Here is an 18,468-nt window from a genome sequence, read left to right as displayed (position 1 = left end):
AGACCGAGTCTCACTCTGTTGCCCAGGCTGAAGTGCAGTGGTGCAATCTTGGCTCACTGCAACCTCTGCCTTGCAGGTTCAAGTGATTCTCTCGCCTCAGCCTCCCGAGTAGCTGGGATTACAGGCATGTGCACCACACCCAGCTAATTTTTTTTTTTTTTTTTTTGAGATCAAGTCTCACTCCGTCATCAGGCTGGAGTGCAGTGGCAAGATCTCGGCTAACTGCAACCTCCGCCTCCCGGGTTCAAGCAATTCTCCTGCCTCAGCCTCCCAAGTAGCTGGGACTATAGGCGTGTGCCACCACACCCGGCTAATTTTTGTATTTTTAGTAAAGACAAGGTTTCAACATGTTGGCAAGGATGGTCATTGATCTCTTGACCTCGTGATCCACCCAACTCGGCCTCCCAAAGTGCTGAAATTACAGGTGTGAGCCACCACACCCGGCTCGAAATTAGATTTATAATACAACTTTCGTTAACAAGCTAGTCAGTGGAACTTTGTTTTCTTCCACATGAAAATCTTTAATGCTTATGCTGATGCATATCTGAATGCTCATCATCAAAGGGTGCAGTTAAAAAAAAAAAGGCAGTTTAAGGAAATTCGAGCATTTCAAAGAAAGCACTTTTAAAAATGTATATATATGAAGGTGGCTGGGCATGGTGACTCATACACCTGTAATCCCAGCACTTTGGGAGGCCAAGCGGGTGGATCACCTGAGGTCAGGAGTTCAAGACCAGCCTGGAGAATCCCCATCTCTACTAAAAATATAAAAATTAGCCGGCGTGGTGGCACGCACCTGTGGTCCCAGCTACTTGGGAGGCTGAGAGGCAGGAGAATCACTTGAACCTGGGAGGCAGCAGTTGCAGTAAGCCAAGATCATACCATTGCACTCCAGCCTGGGCAAACTGCGATTTTCAAGGAAAAACAAAAAAAAGTGACCAGGCACGGTCGCTCATGTCTGTAATCCCAGCACTTTGGGAGGCCAAGGCAGGTGGATGACGAGGTCAGGAGATCGAGACCATCCTGGCTAACACAGTGAAACTCAGTCTCTACTAAAAATACAAAAAAAAAAAAAAAAAAAAAAAAAAAATAGCCAGGCGTGGTGGTGGGAGCCTATAGTCCCAGCTACTTAGGAGGCTGAGGCAGGAGAATGGCATGAACCCAGGAGGCAGAGCTTGCAGTGAGCCAAGATTGCGCTACTGCACTCCAGCCTGGGTGACAGCGTGAGACTCCGTCTCAAAAAAAAATTAAAAATAAAAATAAATAAATAAATAAAAAGAAATGTATATACATGAAGACATTTTGCTATATCATGAAATAAATGTAGTGCTGTAAGATAAAGGAAGATGAATATAAATTGAGTTTTGGCCATTTTTATTTTATTTTTTTTGAGATCGAGTCTTGCTCTGTTGCCCAGGCTGGAGTGCAGCAGTGCGATCTTCACTCACTGCAACCTCTGCCTCCTGGGTTCAAGCAATTCTCCTGCCTCAGCCTCCCAAGTAACTGGGATTACAGGCACATACCACCATGCCCAGCTAACTTTTTGCATTTTTAGTAGAGATGGGGTTTCATCATGTTGGCCAGGCTGGTCTTGAACTTGGGATCTAAAGTGATCCGCCTGCCTCGGCCTCCCAATGTGTTGGGATTACAGGCGTGAGCCACCGTGCCCAGGCAGAGTTATGGCCATTTTGCCCCTCCACATGCTGCAGTCATCTTTAACCTGTTTAACTTAATCTCAGTGATGACAGTTTTGTTTTTCTTTTTCATCCTATTCAGTATATTTCAGGCTATTCAGCAGATGCTTGTGATTCTGGAGGTTCAAATCACTGGTGAAAGTTTATTCTGTTTCCTCAGTTTTACAGGAGCTTTTCTCCATAAAATGATCTGCTACCTAAAGTACCCTCTGTCTTCCTCATCAACAGGCACTAAATTCAAAAAGTACCTTACTGAAACTTTTTTGTTCATAACTTTCATTGTTGGAGTTAGGTCATATCCTGCTAACAACAGTCTTATTGGAACTGATTCACCTTTTACTGGTGTACCATCCACTATTTCATATTTGGCAACTGTTTCTCTTTCTGTGGTGGTACTTACTGGGTCCAACTGCTGTGATCTCTTTTTTGATCAGTTGTAACCCCATATATGTTGTATTTTTATTCTTACAAGAAGTAAATTTCTGTAACAGTCACATCCTTTAAATGATACTTCATTATATTCAACTTCTATATGTAGACAATCTTCAATACCGACTTCCATCAGAATAGCTGGCAAGTTGGTGAACAGTAAGATCACATTCTTTTTACCAAGTCTGTCAGTCTTCTTACTACTATCACTCCAATACATCAAGAGGACATTAGCGCCAATGTAAGATTCTCATGACTTTTCAACTTGTATAAATTCAAAATCACAACTTCTGAGTCAGTTCTCTAGGTAAGCCTAGTTCTTTCAGTAGGTTAACAAACTCTTGAATATTACTCTTATCATAGAAAAGTTCAATTTGACGTACAAACTCAATTCTAATGTTTTGGTGCTCTAGCCTCTTTCTAGTCTCTTTCACCTTTCCTGAAACAGATTCTCCATCATAGAGAAGACAGTTTTTTTACTTTGCCATTTTCAGTTTTCACTTCTGCCATTTTCTGTTTCCTTATCATTAAGGACAATATCAATCTCACAATCCAGACCAAAAAAGTTTCCAAAAAACCTCACTGTCAGTGATACTGCCACATCCCCCAATATTTCACTCCTCTTTCCTCAGAACTCCAAGCCCCCAGCTCCCATCACATGACCTTGGCCCTCTGCCGCTGGAACTTCTATTTAAGGACTGATAAACAGCCAGCAGGATGGGCACAGTGGCTCACACCTATAATTCCAGGACATTGGGAGGCTGAGGCCGGAAGATTGCTTGAGCTCAGGAGTTTGAGACTAGCCTGGGCAACACAGCGAAACCCCGACTCTATTACAAAAACAAACAAACAAACAAAAGCATAGCCAGCAATAGATACAGTGACTATCAGGGCTGAGCATGTCCTCATTCCTCATTTTAGAACAAGGGTAAGAGTTTCACCCTCTGACATAGCTGTATCTTGTTAGGTAGAAACAAGAGTTGTTTCATTGTTATATGGGAGCTCAAATGTGTGTAAAGTGCGTATGGAAGCTAAGTAGTCAAAATAATAGGCTGTGCAAGAAATCAATACATTGCCTCTCAATTCCAAATCTACCTTTCATTGCCCTGCTTATAATAATGTAAATATTTCTTCCTAGACAGCTGGCATGATGATACTAAGCTTAGTAGAGGGCATGGAAGGAAGGGGTTTCTCTTCCCGGTTCTAGTGTGCTTTTCCATCTTCTTACTTCCATGGTGCTCATCCCAACAAGCTTTAGTGGGCACTCCCATGGACATCTTCCCAGGCAAGTTCCACCAGGGCCTCAAACAGGCTTGCTGGTGATGCTGTAGCACCCCCAAGTACAGCTTCCTGCTTAACTACCTTTGAGGTAGGAAACCAGCAGGACTTAATTTCCTGTCACACCCTGCTGATTGGGAACAAGATCTGGCTGAAACCAGCAGATGCTGACAAAAGTAACCACTAGCTGCCCTCATGGTTTATTAGCATACAGACACTCCTACCAGTGCCATGGCAGTTTACAAATGCCATGGCAACAGCCTAGAAGTTACCTTATCCGATTCCAGAAACTTCCAGCCCCTTTTCCAGAAAGTTCTAAATAACCTGCCTCTTAATTAGCATATAATTAATAACAAATATAAACAGCTAGTTAGCAGCCCACAGGCAGCAATTCTGGGCACACTGCCTATGGGTTAGCCCTGCTCAGCAAGAAGCAGTATTGGTTCAATAAAAGTTTCTTTCTCTCACTACTGGCTCACCCTTAAATTCTTTCCTGGCAAAGCCAAGAACCCTCCTGGGTTAAGCCCCAATTTGGGGGTTTGCTTGCCCTACATCATCACCCTGACCTACGGCAACTCAGCAAACATCTTTACTACCAAATGGAGACTTCTCCCAAGATATGTAATCAGTTTTGGGGGTGGGGGGCGGGGGGGGCGTACTTTTCCAAATTTGGTATTTCTTTGTGTACTCTGCCCCAGCCCTAAGGGTAGTGACTATTCCCTGTATCTGTCATTCCTGTATTCTTTAGAGTTCTCTTTACCTCTATAGTAAATTCTCTGTTCAAATTATGGTGTAGCTTCTGTCTCCTGACTAGACTCTGATCCAAATATTGGCCATTAAAAACAGCATAAATCTACATAATAGGAAAGAGTGAAGAAAAAATGAAAGACGTTTAACCCAAAGAAAATAAATCAGAAGGCACATGTTAATCTCTAAATGTCTAAAAAGCTATCACCTACCGCAGAACACACTGTATCTCTGTTGCTCAGCACTAACAGCAGCAGCAGAAATAGCAGAATGCCTGTTCGTTTTACACAGAAAAACTGAAGACCAGAAATATTAATTTGTTAAACAGAAAGCAAAATCCTTCAATTAAAACCTCTAAGGAATCTAATGTTAATACTTAAGTTTACAGTTGACACAGTTTTACATCTTCTCATTTCATTTTAAATTGCTGAAAACCCACTGGAGGGCCAGGCTTGCCAGTTTTTTTCAGTGAGAGTCCTAAGTTAATTTTTTCACAAGAAACAAAACAAAAAAACTCTTTCAGTCTGCCTGGAGCTCACTTTTGAAGTTTCACCTCCAGTTTTGTCCTCTAGAAACAGAGTATTTCTGCTTCACAATGGACCGATATGCTCCAGTTACATCCAATTAAAATACTGTTACACAATCAATTAAGTAGGAAAAGGGGCTGATGGTCAAACAGAATGATTCATTAACAAAAGTATATAATGGGTTGAACTGTAAGGACTTTCTATGTGGACATTAATTATCATTCTAATATCATCTTATATTTAAATATTAAGCCCTTCAACGAGGTTGCAAAGCACTGAAAATAATTTCTGTCACTTCAGGCAAACAACTATTTTTATAGAGCTCTCCTTTTACAGAGCAGGAATCTTAGCCTCAAAGAGGGCAAACAACTTGCCTAAGAAATCAAAGTTAGTAGGTGCTCTATCCACAGCTTTCTCAAAATTTAAATAAATTCATGACAGATAACATATTTCCAGAAAGATGTGTACCAATAGCCTGGCAAGAATTATTGCAATTGTATCTGGTCTTGTTTTTAAGTTTCTTTTCCCATGTGAAGCCGGAAGCAAATAGATATTAAAGATTATTCATTCAATAGCTACAGAGGATCTACTATCCATCAGACAGTGTTCTAGGTGCTGGGCCACAACAGTGACCAAAACAAAAACCCTGTCCCTCTCATAAAATTTGTTTCTATAATATCTTCTTCTGATGGGGAAAGGCAGATAAGTAAACTATACAAATTATCAGAAAGTGGCATGACAAGTGTCACAAAGAAAATTCAAGTAGAACAGTGGGATGAAAAAATAGAAGGAGTGCAATGTTAAAAAAAGATAGTCGAGAAGTACTCATTGAGAAAGTGAAGAGTCAATCATGACTATATCAGAGGGAAGAACATTCCAGGCAGAGAAAACATATAGTGCTCAGAGCTCAAGGCAGATGCCCACCTGGCTTGTTCAAGGAACAGTAGCAAGAACAGCATGAGGCAAAGTAAGCAAAGGGGTAACTAAGAAAAGATCTGGTCAGAAAGATGACAAGGACGTCATAGGGCCTTGTGGTATTTCAAAAGGACTTTGGCTTTTACTTTGAGATGGGAAACCACTGGAGGGTTCTGTGCAAAAGAACAGCATGATCAATGTACAGGACCACTGTAGATGTTTTTAAGAATATGCTGCAGGGAGCAAGCAAATGGAAGCAGACAGACTAATGTGGGGAGTTACTACAGTAGTCAAGGTTAATGATGGTGGTCCAATCAGGGAGGGGGCAGTGGATGTGGCGAGATGTGGTCAGGTTCCAAATATCTTTTTCTGACAAACTGGGTGTGGGGTGTGAGAGGAACAGAAGAGGACAGGGAAACCAAATGTTTAGCCTGAACAACTAGGACAGAATTTCAATTTAATGAGATGGGGAAGCAGGTGTTTTTTTTCTTCTTTGTTTTGATTTTGGGGTGGGGCAATCATGAATTCAGTTTAAAATATTTCAAATTTGAGATGTCAATTCTACATCCAAATGGAGATTTCAAGCTCGAATTTCAAATTTCCTCAGTTCTCACTCAACCTCCTCATGGAATTTAACCAATATTGTATCTGTTCTTACAAAATGTTCCCTATAACTGCTTAGCATTTAAGCAATGTTTACATATTTGTGCATTTCTCTCTGCAACTGGACAAACCAGAATAAACCCACAAGATACCTAACATATGAAGCATCCCTTTAATCCTGAAGAGATCTGTGACATAAATGATGGTTACTTTGAAATTTTTTTTACTTTAAATATGAGCTGCATTTGTTTATTTCTACCATTTTAACCATTTTTACGTGTACAGTTCAGTGGTATTAAGTACATTCACATTGTTGTGTAATCATCGCCATCCATCTCCAGAACTTCTTCATCTTGCAAATCAGAAACTTTGTACCCATTAAGCAACAACACCTCCATGCCCCGTCTCTCCCAGCCCCTGGGAACCACCATTCTACTTTGTTTCTGTACATCTGACTACTAAAGGTCATTCATATACATGGAGTATATTAATTTCTATAAATTTGACTACTTTAGGTACCACATACAAATTTGTACTTTTGAGACTGGCTTTTTTCATTTAGCACAGTGTCTTCAAGGTTTATTCATGTTGTATCATATCAGAATTTCCTTCCTTTTTAAGGCTAAATAACGTTCCATTATATGAACGTACCACATTTTTGCTTATTCATTCCATGTGTTGATGGGACATTTGGGTTGCTTCCATCTTTTGGCCACTGTGAATAATGCTGCTACAAACATGAGTGTACAAATATCTGTTCAAGTCCCTGATTTCAATTCCTTTGGGCATATATCCAGAAGCTGGGTTGCTGTATCTTACAGTAATTCTGTTTTTAATTTTTTGAGGAGCCACCATACTATTTTCCATAGCACTTTCATTTTACATTCCTACCAGCAGTACACAAGGGCTCTGATTTTTCCACATCCTCCTGAAAACTTGCTAATTTCTGTTCTTGTTTTCATACTAGCCATCCTAATGAGTATGAAGTGATATTTTGTTGTGGTTTTGATTTGCATTTCTCTAATGATTAATGATGCTAAGCATCTTTTCATGTGTTTCTTGGCGATTTATGTATCTTTTATGAAGAAATGTTTCTTCAAGTCCTTTGTCTATATTTTTAATTTTGTTGTTGTTGTTGTTGAGCTGTAGAAGTTATTTACATATTCTGGATATTAACTCCTGAGAAGATAAAAGATTTGCAAATATTTTGCCTCCATGGGTTACCTTTTCACTCTACAGAGATAGACAAAAATTTTCAATTTTCATATAGCCTAATTTATCTGTTTTTTCTTTTGTTGTCTGTGTTTGTGGTGTATATCCAAGAAAACACTGCCAAATCCAATGTCATGAAGATTTCCTCCTGTGTTTTCTTCTAAGAAATGTATAGCTTTAGTGCTTTGTTTAGGTCTTTGATCCATTTTAAGTTAATTTTTTAATATAAGATAAGGGTCCAACTTAAAAAAAAGAGAGAGAGAGAGAGAGAGGGAGAGATAGGATTTCTCTCTGTCTCCCAGGATGAAGTGCAGTGGTATACTTTACCATAGCTCACAGCAGTCTTGAACTCCTCAGCTCAAAGGATCCTCATGCCTCAGCTTCCTGAATAGCTGGGACTACAGGCCTACACTACCACACCAGCTAATTTTTTTTTCTTTTTTCTTTTTTTTTTGAGACGGAGTCTTGCTCTGTCACCCAGGCTGAAGTGTAGCGGCACATCTCGGCTCACCGTAAGCTCCACCTCCCGCATTCACGCCATTCTCCTGCCTCAGCCTCCCGAGTAGCTGGGACTACAGGCGCCTGCCACCAAGCCAGGCTAACTTTTTGTATTTTTTAGTAGAGATGGGGTTTCATTGTGTTAGCCAGGATGATCTCTAACTCCTGACCTCATGATCCGCCCTCCTGGGCCTCCCAAAGTGTTGGCATTACAGGCGTGAGACACCGCACCTGGCCAATTTTTTTTTTTCTTTTAAGAGATGAGGTCTCCCTATGATCTTGAACTCCTTGCCTCAAGCAATCCTCTCACTTGGCCTCCCAAAGCGCTGGGATTATTGGCATAAACCACTGTTCCCAGAAGGATCCAACTTTTTTTATGTGGATATTCAGTTTTCGCCACATCATTTACTGAAAACACTATCCTCTCCCATTGAATGGTCCTGGTACCGTTGTCTAAAATCATCTTACCATGTATAAAAGAGTTTATTTCTGGGCTTTCCATTCCTTTCCTTGATCTATATGTCTCCCTTGAAGTCAATACAACACAGTTTTGATTATTATAGCATTTTAGTAAGTTTTGAAAATCAACAAATGAGACTTCCAACTTTGTTCTTTTTCAAGATTGTTTTGGCTATTCAGGAGGGCTCTTTGAGATTCCAAATGGATTTTTCTATTTCTGCAAAAAACACTGTTGACATTTGGAGGAAAAAAGATCATCTTTTAAAAACACATTTAGGGCTGGGCGCGGTGGCTCACGCCTGTAATCCCAGCACTTTGGGAGGCCAAGGCAGGCAGATCACCTGAGGTCGGGAGTTCGAAATCAGTCTGACCAACATGGAGAAACCCCAACTCTACTAAAAACACAAAATTAGCCAGGCGTGGTGGCACATGCCTGTAATCCCAGCTACTTGGGAGGCTGAGGCAGGAGAATTGCTTGAACCCAGAGGTGGAGGTTGCAGTGAGCCGAGATTGCATCATTGCACTCCAACCTGGGCGACAGAGTAAGACTCCATCACAAAAAAAACAAAACAAAACAAAACAAAAAACACATTTAGGCTGGGTACAGTGGCTTATGCCTGTAATCCCAGCACTTTGGGAGGCCAAGATGGGCAGATCACTTGAGGTCAGGAGTTTGAGACCAGCCTGGTCAACATGGTAAAATGCTGTCTCTACTGAAAATACAAAAATTAGATGGGCATGGTGGCAGGCACCTGTAATCTCAGCTACTCGGCAGGCTGAGGCAAGAGAATCACTTGAACCCGGAAGGTAGAAGCTGCAGTGAGCCAAGATCATGCCACTGCACTCCAGCCTGGGCAACAAAGCAAGACTCCTTCTCAAAAATAATAAAAATGAAATGAAATGAAATGAAATGAAATGAAATGAAATAAAATAAACACCTTTAGGCCAGGCACAGTGACTGACACCTGTAATCCCAGTACTTTGGGAGGCCGAGGTGGGAAGAACGCTTGAAGCAAAGAGTTCAAGACCATCCTGGGCAAAAAAGCAAGACCCTGTCTCTACAAAAGATTTTAAAAATTAGCCAGGCATGGTGGTATGCACCTGCAGTCCTAGCTACTTGGGAAACTGAGACGGGAGGATTACTTGAACCCAGAGTTCCAGGCCGCCACGATCACACCACTGCACTCCAGCCTGGGTGACAGAGTGAGACCCTGCCTCAAAACAGAAAAACACTTTAAATCATCCTACCAGTGACCGACATTTCAACTGCTGCTTTCGTGGCCCCTAGAGGCTTCATAGTTGTAGTGATCATTTGTGTGTATCTTTCTTATCCACAATAGTAGCATTTTTCGCAAGGAATTTATCCTTGAGAAATGTAAAAAGCATGTAAAATTGAAACGTAATAGAACTTGAACAAGCAACAGACTATTCAATAATAATTGTTGGATACTGCAATACCTCACTTTCACTAATGGACAGAACAACAAGACAGAATACCAACGGGGAAAGAGAAGACCTATATAACTCTATACACCAACTTGATCTAATAGACATCTTACAGAACATTCCACCCCCATCAAGAGCAGAATATACAGTCCTCTTCAGGACAGACCATATGTTAGGCCAGAAAACAAACCTCAATATATTGAAAGGGATTGAAAGAATACAAATTATGTTCTCCAACCACAATGGGATGAAATTAGAAAGTAAACAGAAGATTGGGGAATACACAAATATGCAGAAATTAACACACTCCTAAATAATCAACACATCAAAGAGATCACAAAAGAAATTAGAAAATACTTTCAGATGAATGAAAATGAAAATACAACATATCAAATTTTAAGAGGTACAGCTAAAACAGTAAGAGGGAAATGTATAGCCATAAACACCTATATTAAAAGAATAAAATAAAATAAAAATCACCAATCACTAACATAACCTTCTACCTAAGGAAACTAGAAAAATAGCAAATTAAACTCAAATTAGGCAGAAGAAAGGAAATAAAAAAGATTAAAGTGGAAATAAAGGAAACAGAGGAGAGAAAATAGAGAAAACTCACCAAAACTGAAAGTTGGTTTTTCAAAAGATGAAAAAAAATGACAAACCTTTAACTACATTTATTAAGAAAAAAGGATTCAAACTACTAAAACCAGAAATAAAAAGGAGATACCACTATGAATCTTACAGGAATAAAAAAGGTTTATAAGGGAATACTAAGAACTGTAGGCAAACAAATTATATAACCTAGATGAAATGAACAAATTTCTAGAAACATAAAAACTACTAAAACTAACTCAAGAAGAAAACATTTGGGTGGAAAATTCCAAAATTAACATCTGTGGCTATTTCTATAGTTTCCAACAATGCAGCTCAAGAATTAGCACCTGGCTGGGCGCAGTGGCTCACGCCTGTAATCCCAGCACTTTGGGAGGCCAAGGCAGGTGGATCACCTGAGGTCAGGAGTTCAAGAACAGTCTGGCCAACACGCTGAAACCCCATCTCTACTAAAAATACAAAAATTAGCCAGACATGGTGACAGGAGCCTGTAATCTCAGCTACTCGGGAGGCTAAGGAAAGAGAATCATGAGCCCTGGAGGTGGAGGTTGCAGTAAGCCGAAGGTTGCAGTGAGCCAAGATCACGCCATTGCACTCCAGCCTGGGCAATGAGAGCGAAACTGTCTCGTGGGGCTCAGGGAGAGAGAAAAAAAAAAGGATTAGTACCATAATAGATGGAGTTCCTTCAAATTTCCTCTACAGTGTTGAAGGATCTCATCCTCTATGGTTAAGTCATAAGCAGACAAATCTTACGTTAAAAGAATCTTGCTTTGAATTAACCTCTTGGTTAATTAATTAAGATACTTCTTGTGTCCCCACCTCATACTGTTAAGTTCACTATTTATTCTAGCTATTGCTACAGCATCCAGCTGCACACAGGTGTGATTTGACAGCACTCTGTATCAACCAAACCAGAGTTTTCTGTCCTACAACTTCTCTGACACCAAGAGACAAGACATCTGCAGCCTGGCACTGCACATGTGCAAATCCAGAAGTACAAGAGTGTTAAGCCCAGGAGGCGGAGCTTGTAGTGAGCTGAGAGCGCGCCACTGCACTCCAGCCTGGGTGACAGAGCAAGATTCCGTCTCAAAAAAAAGAAGAGTGTTAAGCAATGAGAGATGGTAAATGGTGAATAAATGTTATCCAATTCTATAACGGAGATACTCAGGTAGAGAACACTGAGAGGCATTCTACACAGGTCCTCAAAAGACCCCAAAAGAATTAAGCCCACTTTGCCCACAGTAGTGACTAGGTTAGTAGCCACACTTCACTGTATTGTCTTTTCCTCTAATTTCACTTTTCCCGGTATCCCACTCTTGTGCCCTGGGGCCACTTCCCCTACATGCAAAGCCCTTGCCTCAGTGTGGATTTTCTCTCAGTAGCTAGAACTTGAGACAGGTTTTTAAAAAAGCCTTTAAAGGCCGGCCACGGTGGCTCATGCCTGTAATTCCAGCACTTTGGGAGGCCGAAGCAGGCAGATCACCTGAGGTTGGGAGTTTGAGACCAGCCTGACCAACATGGAGAAACCCCGACTCTACTAAAAATACAAAATTAGCCAGGTGTGGTGGCGTATGCCTGTAAGCAGAGATTGCGCCATTGCACTGCACTCCAGCCTGGGGAACAAGAGTGAAACTGCATCTCAAAAAAGACCCCAAAAAACAAAAAACATCAGAAGGCTGGGCACGGTGGCTCACACCTACAATCCCAGCACTTTGGAAGGCCGAGGCAGGTGGATCACTTGAGGTCAGGAGTTCGAGACCAGCTTGGCCAACATGGTGAAACTCCATCTCACTAAAAATACAAAAAATTAGCTGGGCTTGGCGGCAGGAGCCTGTAATCCCAGCTACAGATACTTGGGAGGCTGAGGCAGGAGAATCGCTTAAACTTGGGAGGTGGAGGTTGCAGTGAGCTAAGATTGTGCCATTGCATTCAAACCTGGGCAACAAGAGCAAAACTTCATCTCAAAAACAAAAACAAACAAAAAAAATCAGAATTATATTTTCACCTAAAGCTTAAGAAGAAGCTATTTTGTCTTATTCAATACAAAACCCCAAAAGAAACTGAAATAACATGACTTAGAGTATAATTAAATGCTTGACTTAGAAAAGGATTCTAGTCCATGAGCTGTTTCAGTGGAGTCCTAAACACCCTAGAAGCAAATGTAACATCTTGTATATGGGTATATGTGGACTTTTCTGAAGAGAAATTCTGTATTTGTATTAGAAAACCATGAACCAAAGAAACTTTAAGAAACATTAGATGCTGTTGATTTACTGATGTGTCTCCAGCATGCAACTCATTATCTGGAAAATGAAAGAAAAGAAATAAAGCTTTGTTCCAGGAATTTGGTGGAGTTGGGATGGATGTCTTGCTATGTCTATACACAGCAACAATAATGTGCAGCTTATGTTTGGGCTCCACTTGTGAGTTATGACAATTTATGGCATGGCTCCAACAGCCGTTCAGAAACTAACACACCACAGATTTATGTATCTGTTAATATTTCACATTTTTGGTGCTTTTGCATTTTTCTGATGCTAAATCCTTTGCATCCTACCAGATGAGATAGTGATGAAGCACGCGGAATACCTTCTGTGTCATGACATTCTTAAAAAGTAGTTTTACTGTTTCACTGCTGGCATGACTTTACACATGCAAACAGTTATCACAATAATAAACCATTTACGCACTCTAATTACAATGAAAACAACCAGTAACACTGCCATTTGTACAGCACTTAGTGCAATGTGTCTAGCCCCAACCACTGTAAATAAGAGTAATTTACCTCCATGGTCGCACAGAGCTTTATCCCACAAATAATTTGTAGTTAAGTCTTGTTAAACCTTCACTGTAATAGAAACGGCATCAACATAAAATTGAGGATAATCCAGTATTACATATGATTTAGGAATGAAACTAACATTCTGTGCCTGCCTGACCAGTCCTGTGTCTTTGCCTAGAACACCCTCTAGCCTCCCACCATATTATCATAAGGAGGAAGAATCCAAATGAAGCCAGGTTTCACCTCTCATCAGGGATGAGTACAATAACAAAATTCAAGAATTGCTTCAATTACCAAAAGCTTTAATCCTAGGGCATGTATAATAAAGTTAATGGTCAATTATTCCTTACAGTATTTAAAATCTGTGCTTTAAACCTGAGAACAGATTACTGAGCTGTTTTAACAAAAAGGAAATCTAAAAACATTAAATTAAGTGTTCTTAACAAAAATGTCTGCCAAGCTTAAAAAGTTCCTTAGGCTATGCAAATTACTTAGACATAAAATATTTTTAATGTCTTAATTCAGTCAACATATTGTACTTGCAACCCTACTATAAACAAACACTAACCCAGAATGGCTAGGGAACTGGGAATTTTGTTGAATTCTTCCCAGATACTGCATACCGGGTTATCAAATAATAAAGTTACCAAATTAAATGTTACCGAATGTAGCAAATTTTATTTGATAATTCAGGAGGCACTTTGGAAGACTGTGAATGCGAATTTTAACTGCACTAAACTAAATGTAGTGTTAGAAATTAACAAATGTAGTATTAGAAAGCATCTAACAACAACTGATATACCATGGAAGCTTCCTTTTGGAGTAACTTCTTAATACCTTTCTGTCAAGTGACTTTCTCACAAAATGACATTAAATATCAGTAGTCATTGAACTTAACTTTTATAATTCTGGATAAAAGAGAGTTTACAATGACTATCAAAAATCATAAGTGAAAATGCTTGACAAAAACTTAAAAGTCCATACAATTAATCTGGGTAGGATTAGAAGCTATATTAGACCTAGAACTTGGGCCTCAAGTCTTTAGCCAACTTGTGTTTTAGTAACATTATATTTCAATAATTATGACCCCAACCAAATCCAGTCCATAAGGTGTTAATGTAAGATGTTTATTAGTGGAATTTATTTAGTACAGTAATCACATTAAAAAGTCCTGATATACAAACTGTTGAAGTCTAAAGTCACAAAAAATACAAACTTAGGTATACGAATGAAGTTATAAAAACATTTAAAAACAAAGTTCTACATCTTCAACATTGGGCCAAAAAAGGGAAAAAAAAGAGAAAGAAAGAGAAAGAAGTCATATGAAAATCATCACATTTCAACAAAGCAGCCCTGACCAATCCGGCTGCCTCGCCATTGAGATACTGGACCACTTGGGTGTGACCACTATGGCAATACAGCGTTTCATTATGGGACTGGCTACTCTGTATGAAACTATATGTGAAACATAAAAATTCTTTCTTTCAAAATGAAACATCCAAGTGAAACGAACAGAGCTAATATATACCAAATTTTAGCTGGCTATTAGAAAATTTCAACAATTCTGTAAGTTCAAAAAGGAAACATATTTGAAAAAAACAAATTTCAAACAAAAATAAGCATAACCAAATGGAAATAAAAGAGTAAATCAATGTCAATCATGAAGTGTGAGTGTACACAACGGAGTCATACCCAGACTTCTCCACCCATAACTTAGACAGCTACAGGGACTGGTTCCGAGCAATAGAAAGATGTCAAACATTATTTTTAAAAATAATTACTACCAGTTTTGAAAAGTTCCCTGGCGAAAGAAACCCAAAAATCAACTTAATAAGTAACTGTACACCAAAGGGAAAGGGTTGTTTTATTTGATGGTATATTCTCTATGGCAAGAGAGTTTTAATATTTTATCAACTCCAAAGAAGATAAGCATAACCTCTTTCCTTTAAAACATATCACCCTCACGTGTCTTCTGTCCAGAATCCATAGAATAAATTTTTGTCAGAGAATCCAGCCCTGTGACCAGATTGCTGTAGAAGAGGGAATGCTTCCTAAATTCCAGAAGTCGCTGCAGGGATTCAGTTTAAACTTTCATGATATTCTAATCTTACCATCTCAAAAGTAGTTGTATTAGGGGATCTAAAACAATGTACATCTGGCCAGGCACAGTGTCTCACACCTGTAATTCCAGCACTTTGGGTGGCCAAGGCAGGTGGATCACTTGGGATCAGGAGTTCGAGACCAGCCTCGCCAACATGGTAAAACCCCATCTCTACTAAAAATACAAAAATTAGCTGGTGTGGTGGCACACGCCTGTAATCCCAGCTACTTGGGAGGCTGAGGCAGGAGAACCACTGGAATCTGGGAGGCAGAGGTTGCAGTAAGCCAAGATCACGCCACCACACTCCAGCCTAGGCGACAGAGTGAGACCCTATCTCAAAAACAAAAAACAATGTATATCTCAAAATCTTTCTGAGAACATGGTGCCAATTATTTCTTTTAAGCTGAAATAATTTTTACCTTGGGGGTTATAAGAACCTTCATAATCAGTAAGACGATAGAAAACTTTAAAGTATTTCAGATCTTAAACTAGAATTCCTCTAAGATTTCAAAACATGGTCCATATTTTATGTTATATTTCTATAAATACAATCAAAGCTTACCATTGTACAGTACTAATCTCGACTGGTTCTAGATTTAAGCAATTAGTTTGAAAAAATTAGGAATGGGAATAAGAAAAAATTAGGAATGAGAATAAGAAAGTCCTTCTGAAACAATCCTTAGATAGTTAGAGTCCATCTCCAAGAAAAAAAAAAAAAAAAATTTGGTCCAACTTGCAAATAATAAAGGATGATTTAATTTGGAAAAATACTCAAGAGTAGCTCTGAGTAATCCTAAATTTAAAAACTTAAAATTAAAATATCTATCATTATTCAGATTTTAGTAAGGTGGAGAGAAAGATAGGTAGCCTATAAGATTAACCTTCCCTAAAAGCAAGCTCAGAGGAAAAGAGGAGGGAGGAGAAAAGGAAATTCACTGCAGTACTGGTGGCCTCAACCCCTTTATGAAAACACATGTTCTCATTTGGTGTTACACTATTCTGATTTATGTTGAAGATTTGAAAACCAAAGGAAAAAGGTCAACTAAAAATATTTAAAGGAAAAAAATGTGAGAATGAATCAAATGATAAAATTATGAAGAAAACAAAAAATAAAAGACATCAGATAACCTTTGTAAAAATTACTAAAATCAAAAAGAATTCATTTTGCACTTTGTGTTCACAAAGGGAAATGAGGCTCCATCAAACCCTGCAGAGCACAAGAGGAAGCAGGTTGTTTGCTCAGGCATCAGCAGAAATAGGCCCCGAAGAACTACCCTCAGTTTCTTCTACATCGTGTCCAGGAAGGAAAAGCAAAGCTCTGCAAAATGCTGAAGGTTTTAGAAGTATAACGGTGCTTAGGAAAGATCACTGGTCTGGTGTTGCAGTAGCCCCAGTGTTGAGAGACACGCTAGGCTTCTAGGAGGAGAAAAATAGAGAGGGAGGAAGAAGTAGGAAGGGGAAGGAAAGGGTGGAAAAGCACAGGTCATTAGTAAACAGCAAGTTCAATATCACAAGATGCTCATAAACCCAAGCTATTAATGAAGCTGGTTTGCTCTCGGGACTATAGATTACATTCTGAAGGAAACAGAAATGGGAATTTTCAAAATGGCATTGAGTTAGATGTTCCAGGTAGTGATGGCCAAATTAGAATGAAGTCACCACATGCTCCAAAAACATGCACTGTCATCCCCTCCCTCCACCTTCCCTCCCCCAATAAAACATGCATATTTTCAGTAAAGTATCTTTTTTGTTTTTGTTTTTGTTTTTTGAGACGGAGTCTTGCTCTGTTGACCAGGCTGGAGTACAGTGGTATGATCTCGGCTCACTGCAACCTCTGCCTCCCAGGTTCAAGCCATTCTTCTGCCTCAGCCTCCCAAGTAGCTGGGACTACAGGCACGTGCCACCACGTCCAGCTAATTTTTGTATTTTTAGTAGAGATGGGGTTTCACCATATTGGCCGGGCTGGTCTCAAACTTCCAACCTCAGGTGATCCACTTGCCTCAGTCTCCCAAAAGTGCTGGGATTACAGGAGTGAGCCATCACGCCCAGCCAAGTATCTATTTATTTTTATTTATTTTTATTTATTTTAATTTTTAAATTATTTTATTTTGAGACAGAGTTTCGTTCTTGTTGTCCAGGCTGGAGTGCAATGGCGCGATCTCGGCTCACTGCAACCTCCGCCTCCTGGGTTCAGCGATTCTCCTGCCTCAGCCTCCCGAGTAGCTGGGATTACAGGCATGCGCCACAACGTCCGGCTAATTTTGTATTTTTAGTAGAGACGGGGTTTCTCCATGTTGGTCAGGCTGGTCTTGAACTCCCAACCTCAGATGATCCACCCGCCTCGGCCTCCCAAAATGCTGGGATTACAGGCATGAGCCACTGTGCCCGGCCTCAAGTATCTATTTTAATACAGTTAAGTGGTTAAATTCAGAACTCAAACAACCCAGGTGTGCAAACTATATGCTACCTAAGGGCAGAGAGGTATCCAAGAACAGAACGACCTACTCTCATAATGTCATGGGCAGTTCATAAAGAGCCAGGTTCTTTTTTGTCACAAGGGAATCCTGAAACAGTGAGGGCCAGGATACAGTTTTTACTCTTCTATTCTGTACTACTAAGGCCTGGCAGCGGTAAGCACCTGCTACACAGAGTATGAGTCTCTTCTGGTCAGGCGTGACTTCCTACTGGAGAAGAAATCTACTCTTGTTTTTGTAGTTGTTTCCTTCCTGGATGAAAATGGCATCCAGTCTTTCAACTGCCTAATCAAATCAATCCCCTCCAGCCTTTCCTTACCCTGGTTAACTGTTTCCTGGTTAAAGAAAGCTGAATTTACTCATTTTTTAAAAGTTCATGTTCAGATTTCTCCTTTAATCATGGGGATATATGCATAAATGTCTTCTTAAAAACCACATCACATAGATGACTGCTTTCAAAGCAGACACAGAAAGTCAATAGTACATTTGACTGAGATTATCAAAGAAATACAAAAACATCAATTCACAAAACTGGAAGATAAAGTGGCATTTCTGGTTGTTTCTAGCTTCTAAAGTAAAGAATTCCTAATTTATTAAGTTGCTAATAAGGATGTAAATGTCACTTGGTAAACATTCACAACAAAAAGAACTTGGTCATCAAAAAATCAACTTTCCTATGGCCACAGAATAA

The 18,468-nt window shown here is 39.7% G+C and overlaps 1 protein-coding gene and 1 pseudogene across 10 annotated transcripts in view; both read right to left on the bottom strand.

The window, feature by feature from the left end:
• MAP4 (microtubule associated protein 4) overlaps nucleotides 1–18,468 on the bottom strand; it is a 221,976-nt gene that overhangs the window by 100,040 nt on the left and 103,468 nt on the right. The window lies entirely within an intron of this gene.
• LOC119625631 (vacuolar protein sorting-associated protein 26A pseudogene) lies at nucleotides 1,786–9,659 on the bottom strand (annotated as a pseudogene).

The sequence above is a fragment of the Chlorocebus sabaeus genome, chromosome 22, assembly GCF_047675955.1.
Source record: "Chlorocebus sabaeus isolate Y175 chromosome 22, mChlSab1.0.hap1, whole genome shotgun sequence".
Lineage (NCBI taxonomy): Eukaryota > Metazoa > Chordata > Mammalia > Primates > Cercopithecidae > Chlorocebus > Chlorocebus sabaeus.
Note: the sequence above shows the minus strand (reverse complement) of the source record. Positions and strands in the feature narration are given on the sequence as shown.